We start from the raw sequence: 12,986 nt of genomic DNA, 5'->3' as shown, positions 1-12,986 counted from the left end.
TGTGTGTGTGTGTGTTTGTGTGTTTGTGTGTGTGTGTGTGTGTGTGTGTGTGTGTGTGTATGTATGTGTGTGTGTGTGTGTGTGTGTGTGTGTGTGTGTGTGTGTGTGTGTGTGTGTGTGTGTGTGTGTGTGTGTGTGTGTGTGTGTGTGTGTGTGTGTGTGTGTGTGTGTGTGTGTGTGTGTGTGTGTGTGTGTATGTGTGTGTGTGTGTGTGTGTGTGTGTGTGTGTGTGTCTGTGTGTCTGTGTGTGTGTGTGTGTGTGTGTGTGTGTGTGTGTGTGTGTGTGTGTGTGTGTGTGTGTGTGTGTGTGTGTGTGTGTGTGTGTGTGTACAATCTAACCCCCACTGTGCGGCAGTGTTATTATGGAAGAAAACTGCTTTTTATTACCCTTAAATTAAAGCAGGTTTAGTCCGGGAGTTAGAAGGTGTTAGCTCTATTGCAGCTCCAGTGACCCATTTCAGAATGCCTGGTAATTCACGACCACTCCGAGGTCACTTTTACTTACAATAAGCCCCGCATGTTCACTCTACCTTTATCAAATGTGTAATGGTATCATAAACACACTTCCAGATCCAAAAAATATTATTTCCAAATCTGGCACGTATATAGTTTTGAAATTTGTTCAACTGTATTAAATCGATTTGACTGGACATTTCTTATCAATTTTGTTTCGAATACATCTTGATTCATCTGCTGGCAGCACTTACTGGCCCTTACCGGCGACCAACTCATCTGCCCGCAAATGCAATCGAGATATGTATAAGAACAATCTTCAACTGGAACGTTAATCACCAAATCAATACATCCGGGAGCAAATTCCCGATGCTTATTTTTCTCTCGCAAACCCGTCGTCGTCGAACGGCAAATAAAGGACACTCGGTGAGCAATTTTGTGACACGGAATTTTCACTGAACATAAACCGCGAATTCACGAATTTCACCACATCCAACTGCGAAACACGTTCAGAAGCACTTTTGGTACAATTTCGATCAATTTCTTTCGAAAACACAACAAAAAAAGTTACAAGCGAGCCAACATCAACACCGATTGTGCCGAGCTCTTTCACGCACCTTGCAGCGCGTAAATAAACTGAAATTAAAAATTATCACTCGCGATGCCACTAATTTCTGGTCCGGGAGAAAATCAAACAACGCAGATCGCGACATCTCTTCTGATGCTTGCAAACATGTTGAATCACGTTTTCTTTCTCTATTCTAAAACATCCCGGAAAGCGAGAAAACTACCAATCACACACGTATAAACGTCCGGGAGGCAGAGCGCCAGCGATAATCCGGAAATGGCAGCCGAAAACTATGAGAGCGAACGCACGCACAAAACAGAGAACAAACTTAAAACACAACCGTATCCAAAGGCGTTCGAAACTGCACCCGCACTTTAGGTGAATCATTCTGTCGCAAAAAAGCCATGCAGGAGACGGATTCTTCATCGCCTTTAACTGGTTTCGCGCATTGGTCACAGGCGGAAGTCATGCTGACTCAGTTTCCAAAAGTGATTTAGAAACAGCTTTGGAGATGCTCTAATACGCAAAGAGGAATTGGATTCTCAAGATGGCCCAATGCTAGAAAGTATACACTACAATATGACTGATTCGATAACGTTTTCACTGTTTTCACAACACAAAATATGCTCTAATTAGACGATTATCGCAACGAACTGCACTTTCCACTAACAACCAGTACAATATTACAGGTATACCCAACGGAAAAAAACGAATAACGATAGCCCGTGTGATAAAAAATCGACAAATTTAGCAGCGCACAATCACGACGATGTGAATAACAACAACTGTCAAATGTTCCAATCCCGGTCCATGCCATGATGTTTGTTTACTCCTAAAAGAAAAATCATACATTTTGAGCCGGAGCCGCCGGACGGTATCAGTATACGAGGTTTTGGACACTTCGTCTATTTGCGCCCTATCGGAACCGGTACCAGGTATCCTAAATGGCCTGTTTTAAAGTGACGCCGGGTAAAAAAAGACCCTAAATTCACTAGGAAGGTTTAAAGATCTTTCATCTTCGCATAGTTCTGGAGCTTTCCTAAAAATTTGAAACTTCTCTGAACGCTTCGGATATTCACTAAAGTTCTTGGAACATCAGTGAGGTATTCCGAATTGATCTAAAGAGCTCGGAGCTTCACAATTTATTTCTGGAGTTACCTGAATTTATTAGAACATCTATCTGATATTTTCTTAAATTAATGAAATTGTTCTGGGGATCTCTAATATGTACCACGAAAACGAAGAAACTAACCTTATACTCACATGCTATTTTTTTTATAAATGCTTGGAATATGTTTTCTCCAGGGTTTTCTCAAGTAAATTTAGTGTGCTAGAGGCAATAAGCATTTCTTTTTTAATTCGGAGGAATTTGTTTCAAGCGCTTGTTTTTATCACTAGGAGCGTAGCAATATTTCTCCACCTCAAGAGCGCCCAGCGAAAATTGGAATGCTAAAATTTCTTAATGCCTTTGAAAGGTATCTGTACCTGAATTAAAGGGTGTTACAATCAAAATTTGGTCGATTTCAACTTGACGTTTTTCTTTTAATCGAGCATTTAAAAACCAGAAAAACCAGCCGCCTCCAGCATGGTCTCGCTTTATAGCTGAGCTAAGGGAAGCCTCCATGTCAACACCTTACATCCGTATCGCATACATTAACAAACATACAGGTAAACAAAAAAAAACTGCACTCAATTAATGTTTCTACCATAATTGATTCAAACGTCTCGCTCACACACCACCCAGCGAAAGCAAGTATCAATATTTGTCACATTCCGATAATGATATTATTGGTAAGCCATAAAGATAACGTGAGACACGGCCTACGCGCCAGCAGCAATGTGCGATAAAGTGCCGCACTCGGGGGGGAGGTGGGTGTGTTCGAGGGGTTCACCGATGGTATTTGTTTATAGATGCTTTTAACATTAATACCGTAGAACCCCGTTAGTTTGAATAGTTAAAATCGCAATTTCACGGCACTCATTTTGAATTTGTTTAACTGGTCCGATGGCGTTACGCATCTGTGTAGGGGTGTTAACAAATTCTGAGCGCCATTCAATTGCGATTTTAGACAATCAAACTTTATGGGGTTTTACGGAAAACATATTTTCACAATTTTGAATCATAACATTTTTGAAAATGTCTTTATGTTAGAGATTTGATCACGTATTATTAGACATCAAAAACTACATTAAATCAATACGTGGTAGAAAATTACAATCGACCAGCCCCTCGCCTGGACCTCTGTCACTCTTTCACGTGGAATCCCCGGATTCCCTTGTACATCCCACCAGTAACAGTGACCCTGTCACTCGATGGAAGGAGTCATGGTGGTGGTCGGCTGATGGCGGTCGGTGGCGTAATGGGCTGATAACGGCTTCGGCTCGCACTGATAGGGGAAAGTGTAGCGGGTTTTATTGGCAAAAAGTGCACCTAGAACACAGTTCCACAATTGATTTCGAAGAAGAACCACGACCGCGGTGACGACGATTCACAGGTTTCGGAAGTGATTATTCTATCGGGGTTTGGTTTTTGACCTATCGTGTTGCACCCTTGAGCTGTGCCTACTATATCAAGGTGAGTGAGTCAGTGAGGTAGTAGTGGAAAGTTTCGAAGCCTTATCAAATTTTGCATATTTATTTCCTGGGTGGGCTCGACTGCAAGGAAAAATTAAAGTAATGATGATGTGGCATTGAGCAAGTGAAAAACCTGTGATGGTCGATCCCATCAATTTCTCCGCTAAACAAACGATATTACAAATTTAAATGAGTCATCGGTGAAGTTCGCATCATTTGCATCGGCAATGGATGCGTATTTTGATGCAAAGCAACAATATTTCAATAACAACCGGCCGGTTTCATGCAAATGATCTCAGCAGCTCGTTTTGCACACCTTCCTGACCGAACATGCAACAGTGTGAATTAAGCGCTAGGCTCGGATGATGTCAATACGGATCGTTAAAAGACGGAATCCCTGATGCTGGTCTTCGGATCAAAACAGATTACACATATTTACGATGAATCATCGACCACCATGAAGTCAGGTGGCATTGAACGTTTACTTTTCAAATTCGTCATTTTTGGACAGATCAATCCAAAATGAATACTGATTTTTTGAGCCGTTATAAATTTATGACCAGTTCGAATTAGTCCTTAACCTTCGAAATTACGGTGATGTAAACAAATTTGTAACCACGATTTGTGACTCATCTCAATTTATCTTCTGGTGGGTAAATATTCCGAGAAATCACCCTTGACTTGAATATACCAACCAGCAAACCACACAACCCTAACTTATAACCTGTAGAATTACTGCTGAAACACTTCAAATTCAATCGATTTTCAAACTGCTCAACGGTAAGCCAATATAGCTCGTCTAATCTCCGTTTATCAGCAGGTAGGTAATGAAAATTCGAAACAATTGTCTAGCCATTCATCGCATCGATTGGCAGTCTTTGAGTGTGTTTGCTTTGGCTTTGCTGATGTTGTTGTTGGTTTTTTCGATTTTTCGAAAAGAATAGGTGAACGACGACGTTTAGCACGAGTTTGATTGGCTAATAATCAGTAATTGGTCGCAGGAGATTAGCGTCAAGTGCTGACAGATAAAGTGACATCTTATTCGGTCATGAGAATTGAAGGTTATGTAATGCAATTTAGTGGACGATGTTTTTAAAGTAATAGGAACATCAATAGCAACTCTGTTCTTTGTAGGATTAATTATTAGTGGTTGATGACAGTTGTCACATCTAAAATGCCCTGTTGTTAAAACCAGGGTCTGGTAGTGTTCGGAAAAACTCAAACTAAAAATCTCATGCATGAGTTTATGCGCCTAGGAGCTTTGCCTTGAACATTTGTGAAATTTTAATTTAAAATAGCTTTACCATGCAAATGAAGTGAATTGCAATATTGCTGTCTACAGAAATCTTTGTAGAACATGTCGAATCGAATAGTTGAGATTTATAATGCCCAAAAGTTCAAAAACTGATTTTAAGGTAAAACTGCCAAAAAATCTATTTATCCCAAGTAACATTTTAAGTTTTATGAAATACTACAAAGCAACTATAAAACAACATTCATAAAACCCTGGTCCAGGCTATGCATTAGACTGATGCAAATTTTGACATTTTCGCTCCACAGTGCTCAAATGGTTCCAAATCGGGTCCTGATTAGTCTCCCAAAATTTGAAATCATTTGAAAAGAAACTGACTTGGCACAAACCATTTGAAGTTTATATGGAAATTACTATAGGAAATCCAAACTTTTTGTTCATTGTCTTCTAACCCTTATTCCATATTGCACTGTTCAAACATTCAAAAGCTATACTTATGGAAAATTTTCTCAGCTTCAACTTAGCAGAATAAAGTTGTTGAGTTAAACGTCAAATAAAATAGTTATTAATTGTTTAAGAGATTGATAATCTTATGGCATGATCAAGCAGCTATTTTGTGAGCAACACTGTATCTTGCAGTGTGACATAGTAGCCATGATTTTTGTGCTCTATTCCAAGCGCCAGAAACACCAATGTTGCCTGCTGAACAGTTGATTGAGCATAATCGGAAGACATTAGTGGCTTGAATTATTGATAACTTTTGATGCTTACATTATATTGAAAAGTGGTTTAAGACAAAGTTGTAGCTGAGAAAATTTTCTACTAGCTCAGTTATCATTTTTTTAAGCAGAGCGGTATGGTAAATTGTTAGATGAATATGAACAAAACATTTGGTTTTCCTATAGTAATTTCCATATAAATTGCTAAATTTACCAAAATATAGTTATATCTAAGGAAATATTGATTGAAAATCGAAGATTGTAAAAAAACAAGCAAACTAATTGCAACATGGGTGGCATAAAAGTTGATTTACATGGGTCATTTGCGAAAAAGTTGTTTTGCTTTCAAGAATTCCTTGACAAATTAATAAGGTTTTAAAATGGCTTTTATGAAGAAAACTTGCAGGCTGAATTGTATTTATCTAAAGCCATTTTGCTTGGCAGCATTTATGGAGGCAAAGTTGCCTGCAAAAAGTTAAACGTCAAAGTTTGTTTATCTTTCGATAGTTGCGCTGTGAGATCCAGGATTCTTCCAGGCGATTTTCTCCCGATGGATTGGGAGCAGTTACTCAGATAGTTTGCGATACTGTTTTACAACATTTCGCATTTCGAACAGCTGGAAAACACAATCGTTCCCGAAAAAGATCCCCTTCTTCCGGATGGTTACGATGGTTAAGAGTTGATTCTTTCGCCGAATAAAATCGCTGCATGGATCTGGGGCCTCCCTTAGCTCAGTCGGTAAAGGCGCAGCTACAAAGCAAGACCATGCTGGAGGTGGCTGGGTTCAATTCCCCGGTCCGGTCTAGGAATTTTTCGGGTTGGAAAATTGCTCGACTTCCCTGGGCATAGAAGTATGATTGGACTTGCCACACAATTATACCAATGCAAAAATGGTACAGGCATCGAAAGCTCTCAATTAATAACTGTGGAAGTGCATCTAGAACACTAAGTTGAGAGCACGCAATAAGCTAATATGCGATATGCAATAAGCTTGAAATGCGAAGAAGAAGAAGAAAGATCTGAAACCAGCTAATCTCTGCTAACTAACAGTTTCAGCGGTTTGCTGTCGGTTGTTATTTTGATTATCGTCTATTCGCAAGATCTGGAGAAGGCTGGTATGTTTTTAAGCTTTCGACAATGTTTTATGAATTCGAGGGCCACGCTCACTTTACTCTTCTCCGCCAAATGGTCAGTCGTTGATGGTGTGCTGGCTCTTCTAAAGAAGTAAATTTTGCTGAAATCGAATTGAATTTTTCATCCTACTTCGTCTATCCTTGAGATTTCCTTGTCATAAATTTGGCATTTATTAACTATGAGGAACCATATTTTAAGCTCAATTTGTAAACAGAGTAATTGGTGCGTTAATGATGTACTTTCAAAAGCCTAAAAAGCAACAATAAATGCTTTTTGTCGCAATGCAAAACTTAATGGTTTTATGGTTGCTTTTAAAATGATAGAACACGTTTATAAAGTATTTTATCAAGACATTAACAAACAATTGCTAGTAACGTTTATGCTTGAATTACAAAACAGTTTTAAGGAGGGATTGATAACTGTTTTAAATTTATTTCTAAAACAAGACAGTTTTTTACTTTCTTGCCAGACTATAAAAGGTTTTTAAAACAGCAAAAAGCTGAATTACTAAGCAGGACCTGCTAAAACTGAATGGATTGTTCATTGCCGTTATAAAACCACCATACATCAGAGTGAATGACAAATGGTTACTGAATTGTTACTTGGGATATCTTGCTAGACTTATAATGTTTATTGTCATTATTCCTAATAATAAAATTATTGAAGAGGGATACAGGGAGAATGCTACCTCTTAAGGTGAAAGTGGATCGTTTTAGAATGACTCACTTCATCGATTTTTCACAAAATAACGCAGCGCTCAATCCAAAAAAAACTCTTCCGTGCAAAATTAAAGAACTGAAATTGCTATCTCTAGCAATTTTGACAAGATTGATTTATTGTTTAAATTTTCTGAAAGCCATTTTTGCTAACTTTGCTCATCAATTACACAAGTATTTCGTATAAAAGGTCATATTTCACTACCGTAGATCGTTTCAAAATATTGTTAGGAACATTTTATCCGAAGACAACATACCTGTAAAATGCATTATATCAATGCAAACCATTTTTTTGTAACGCATTTCCAAGCATTAGATTTCGTTTTCCTAAGCAATCAACTGACTTTTGCATGTATCTGTGCGTAAGCATGCTCCAGGTTGAAGATCAATGTGATTTGAAACGCTCCCACAAAACAGAGAAGGCCCACGCACATTAGATCCGGATCGGACTCGTTGCGGCAAAGTGACAGCTAAATCTATTGTCTAAGTGTCAAATATACGTCAACGCAACGCAAACGGATCTAATGTGCGTGACCCTAGTAGAAGCGAAAAAATGAATGAATTAGCAAGAAAAACCATCAGCAGGATCAAGCTCGCGCGTGACATTTTTTATTCCCAATAGTTGATGCATATTGTAAGATATCTTTTGGTATTTCAATTCGAAATATTTTGCGAAAATTATCTATGATTGAAAACGGATGCTATTCGGTAATGTCATCTATGCGTTATCGCAAGAACTGTATTATGAAAGTGCTTTAAAATAAATAGTCAAAACACAGACAAACAGACATAACACTCGCAAGTTATTCATCGAAGAAGCATTTAACGGACAATTTAAAAGTATCGCAGTTGGTAGTACCGCCACCGGTGGCGCGCATAGTCAATTCCCTTGCGTTTGACGTTTACACACTACCGCCATCTGTTCAGTGTAGTGCCCACCACAGTGTACTCAACACATGGCGGTAATGTTTTAGCGACGATGTTTTACAGTGGGAAATATTCAATGTGTTATATCTGTTTGTCTGTGGTAAAAATATTTCTAAATTGAGAGTATTTCTAAGTCGTGTTGGAAACTTCAGCAGGAGTTCCCTTATTTCCAAGAATTGAAATGAAAGGACTTCCTGAACTACGGCAAGACTTCCCTGAGGTTCGGCAGGCCTTCCCTGAACTTCGACATGTGTTCCCTGAACTTCATCAGGACTTCCCTGATTTCCAAGAATTGAAATGAAAGGACTTCCCTGAACTTCAGCAGCCCTTCCCTGAACTTCGGCAGAACTTCCCTGAACTATGGCAAGACTTCCCTGAGCATTTGTAGGACTGTCATTTCAGTGTGGATACAGTATCAACGGAAAAGCATTAACTTTCACCTTAATGTTAATTATTTTGCCTGTAAAATTTTCGAACTTTCTGTGGGATACTCGCCGCACAGTATGCTCAAATACCTTACCCAAGTAACATTGCAAGTTTTATAGAGGTTTTAAAGCATGCTACAAGTCTAAAAATCTCCAGAACTCTCATAAAACCAAAATTGTTACTTGGTTAGTGACGGCGTGCCTCCATCTCCTCTTGACAGTTTGGCGGATTGATTGGCACGTATTTGACCTCTTGTGCATTATACCATTCCAGGACGGATTTTGCATAGTGACAAGAGCTGGAGTGTCGTGGCTTCTGATGAATGATAGCAACCGCATTTGCAACCATTCTTTCTCGTACACATCTTTGTTGATAGTGCCGGTAGAGATGAAATTTTTGGATTTCCAACCGCAACTACATATATTAAACCAAATAATTTTTGGTGGATTTCGAAAGCTTCTTTTTCCGGAAACACTCGGCAACGGCATTCCTTTATATTGCAGTATAAAAAGCCAAACCCGGAAGCTGTTGAAAGCCTTCGAGCACGTATGTTTTGTTGTCTTAAAAAAACTGAGGAAAAAGCTTCTTAGCACGACTTTTTGCAGTGAAATTTTGTTTATCATTACAATTGGGCACCTTTTCCAATTTGTACGCCTTCAGCCCATGCCTCTGCTTCATTATTTATACATATAATTTTGATTTTCCAACTTTGCGTACCACATTACGAACTGAAAGGTTTGGATGTTTCTCAATAATGGCTACCACCTTCTGGTCCATTTGTCGAGAGCATACTTTTCGATTTGTTACGCTTCCAACTTTCCGATCTACAGTTAAGCGCTGGTCAAACGATTTGCACACACTAAACACGGTACTCTGCGGCAGTTTTAACTTTTTGGCTAGATCGCGTACCGACAACGTTGGATTTTGCTGCCGATCGTACAAAATGCGTTTGCGTACTTCCATTCCTACTTGATCCGACGTCCTTTTATCAAACTGAACAAGAATGTAAACATGTTGTGCCAAGAAATCTAAGTGGAGACAACTGGCTTCTTACTCTTTAATCTCTATCTCTATCTATATCTATCTTACGCACTTCAAATCGGCCAATTACGAGCTGGTTCGCGTTTGACAGAAAAGTGGTTCGTTTTCGCCCCCGTATTGTCTACTTTCTCTTGGCAAGAAATAAAGTGGAGAGCTTCAGCTGTCATATAAGTGAAACGTTTCAGCGGTTCGTGAAATATTTCAAAACCTACACTGAAAGAAAACTGTCCGAAATTTAACGTGGACAGGCTTTACAACAACTTAATAAATTTTCAAAATTATGAAAATTTCAGAAGTTCAAGTGTTTTAAATATTTTTTTTATGTTTAAATAACCCAAGTACCTACTACAATTTACATATTTTATGTACGCGATTTCGAATGCTTTTAAATGTCTTCGGTATTTTAAATTTCATAGATATTTTTCAAAGTCTGTGAAATTTACTGAGATGAATAATAATATGCCATAAAGCACAAATTAAAATTGTTTTAGGTATTTTGAAAATGAATTAATTGAGATCCGAGGCAAATTTACGAGATTCCGGTCTAAGCAGAATCTTTAAGGCTGTGAGATTTGCTAATAATTCCAAAAGCATGAGTTGTGAAACATGAAACTTTTAAAGGGCTTCAGAAAATTTTCAAAACTATAGACGTTATAAAAAGAATAATCTAAGCTTGGATAAATTTTTCATAAATATCAAAATAGAGCAGTTCCAGGCAAAATAGCGATTTTTTTTGAACCAACCTTGTCCGTGAAACGTTATTTTTCTCTGAAACTTTGCCTCTGACATAGTTTTAGGGTATTTTTTTTTATTCTGGCCTCTATAAATTTCATGGTAGTCTAGGATCAGAAATTGAAATAAGAATGGATCTCATTTTTTAAATATTACTATATTTTCATTAAAAAGTATTTTTAATTACCTTTCATTTGATATTTTGATCATTGAAATCAAGGTTAATTCCACTCACTTGCTATAAAAAATTGTTTTTTGGAATAATGAAATCATTGGATGATAAAATTATATGTTGTTCTTGCAAGTACCAAGAAGAGGGTTAACAGTGTGTTTGACTAAAAAAACCTGTCAACTTCACTTTGAGAGCGTCACAATCAGCTATCTTATAATTCGTGAGAGTTCACTCAGAGTGAGCGCTCACGATTCGTAAAAGCGCTGATTGTGACGCACTGAAAGCAATATTGACAGGTTTTATGTGTCAAATACATATTTCACGACCCCTTCTTTTAACCTTCAAGTACTAATAACCATTATAACATCTAATGATTTCATAATTCCGAAAAATATTTTTTATAGCAAGTGAGTGGCAGCAACCCTGATTGAAATCGGTGGTTCAAAAGTTGTAAATTTTTGAAGAAAGTCATTTTTGAAAAAAAAAAAATTTTTTGGACACCGTTTACATGAGAATGGTCACCTTAGTGACAAAATAAAAATACGGGTCTAATATTTTGCGATAAGGAACAAAACTACCAATTTTTACAAATTTCTGAAAAACACTATACCGTTCTGTTATGGAATGACTGTTTTAGGAGAACTCCAAGCGAAATCTATGGAATGCTGCTAGACAGTTCTGCGGATAAAGAGCTTCAAGTTAATTCTTAGGAGAACTTCAAGGTGAGAAGAAATTTTAAAAGATTATTTTAGCATAACTACTAAGCAAATTTTTTGAATCATTCCTAATTCTGAGATCATTCCATGAAAACTCTGAGGGGATCGAAGCATGATCCTACGGGTATTTATGGAGAAAACTTAGGGAAGATTGAATAGATATTTTGAGGAGACCGTCAGAATGCGCTGCTACTGCAAAAAAGGTTATGGTCCTTTGTAGTCCGTTCATATTTAGGCATATTTCAGAGCGATACTGTCTTTAGTTTTGTTTTGACAGTTGATTGTTGTTGATGTGTTTGGCATCATGTTGAGTATGGATAAAAACGATTTGCGTTCTCTAATAAAACATTATTTTTGAGAGGTAAAACGGCGAAGGAAACAAAAGAAAAGTTGGATAAATATCATAGGGCTAATGCTCCGTGCGATTACACCGTCAAATATTGGTTTCGAGAGTTTCGTCGTGGCCGCAACTCAACCATAGAGGTAACTCTAAGACTTGTAGGTCCCGAAGAAACGTGCTCAACTTTTTGGCTCAGCTCTGGTACTCTCTTCGGTCCCAAGCTCTTCGGTCCCAAGCTAATCGATTCACCCCTCGAAACATAGGAAAATCCACGAACCCCTCATTTTATCTGTCAAACTTTCATAGCGAATCAAAACATACATAGTGAAGTACTAGATTTTCGACTAGAATGGGATACGTTAATCGATTTGGTTGGGACCAATAGGCTAGTCAAGCAGTAAGCCAAATTAAAATCATTAGTTTCCACCGGTTGACTCAACTTTGATCCGTAGTCCGTCAAGTCAAAAAATACATGAAATGGTGTTGGCTGACCGGAAAGTGAAGGTGCGCGAGCTATCAGATACTGCAAAGATTAGTATTGAGCGCCCACGCCATATTTTGGGCTGGATTCTGTATATGAAAAAGTTATCCTGCCGCTGGGTGCCGCGCAAGCTCACTCCTGACCAAAAACACGAACGCGAGAGCACTTCGAAAGAGTGTTTGGACTAGCTGATGCGGAACCGGGCGGACTTTTGGCGTCGATTGGTAACTGTTGATGAAACCTGGATCCACTATTACACCCCAGAGTGCTCCGAAGCGGCCGAGGGAGGTTCGATGGGTCGGAAAGGTTATGGAGTCGGTTTTCTGGTATTGTCATGGCATACTCTTCGTGGACTACCTCGCAAAAGGAAAAACCATCCACAGCGAGTATTACCAACAATCAATATGAAACTAACGATTTTAAATTGGCTCACCACTTTAGTAGCCTATTGGTCCCAAGCAAACGATTAACGTACCCTATTCTAGTCGAAATTCTAGTACTACGCAATGTTTGTTTTGATTCGCTATGAAAGTTTGACAGATAAAATGAGGGGTTATTGGTTTTTCCTATGTTTCGAGGGGTGATTCGACAAGCTTGGGACCGAGCTTGGGACCGAAGATAGTACCAGAGGTGAGCCAAAAAGTTGAGCACGTTTCTTCGGGACCTACTTGTCTTAGAGTTACCTCTATGGTATTACCAACAATCAATACGAAACTAACGATTTTAAATTGGCTC

At 38.4% G+C, this 12,986-nt stretch overlaps 2 protein-coding genes across 3 annotated transcripts in view; one reads left to right on the top strand and one right to left on the bottom strand.

The window, feature by feature from the left end:
- LOC135701176 (zinc finger protein 84-like) overlaps window positions 1-12,986 on the bottom strand; it is a 271,564-nt gene that overhangs the window by 31,937 nt on the left and 226,641 nt on the right. The gene's annotated exons all lie outside the window — the stretch shown is intronic.
- Myo61F (Myosin 61F) overlaps window positions 1-12,986 on the top strand; it is a 177,064-nt gene that overhangs the window by 110,226 nt on the left and 53,852 nt on the right. The window contains exon 1 of one of the 2 annotated variants that reach the window (XM_065221914.1): window positions 3,461-3,596. The exons of the other annotated variant lie outside the window; for it this stretch is intronic. The gene's annotated coding sequence lies outside the window, so the exon portion shown is untranslated. Of the gene's footprint in view, window positions 1-3,460; window positions 3,597-12,986 lie in introns of those variants that run through there. 2 annotated transcript variants of the gene reach the window in all.

Source organism: Ochlerotatus camptorhynchus, unplaced genomic scaffold, assembly GCF_037179485.1.
Source record: "Ochlerotatus camptorhynchus isolate MF236.1 unplaced genomic scaffold, CSIRO-AGI_Acam_v1.1 ptg000150l, whole genome shotgun sequence".
NCBI classification, from domain to species: domain Eukaryota; kingdom Metazoa; phylum Arthropoda; class Insecta; order Diptera; family Culicidae; genus Ochlerotatus; species Ochlerotatus camptorhynchus.
This window is presented reverse-complemented; position numbering and strand designations above follow the sequence as displayed.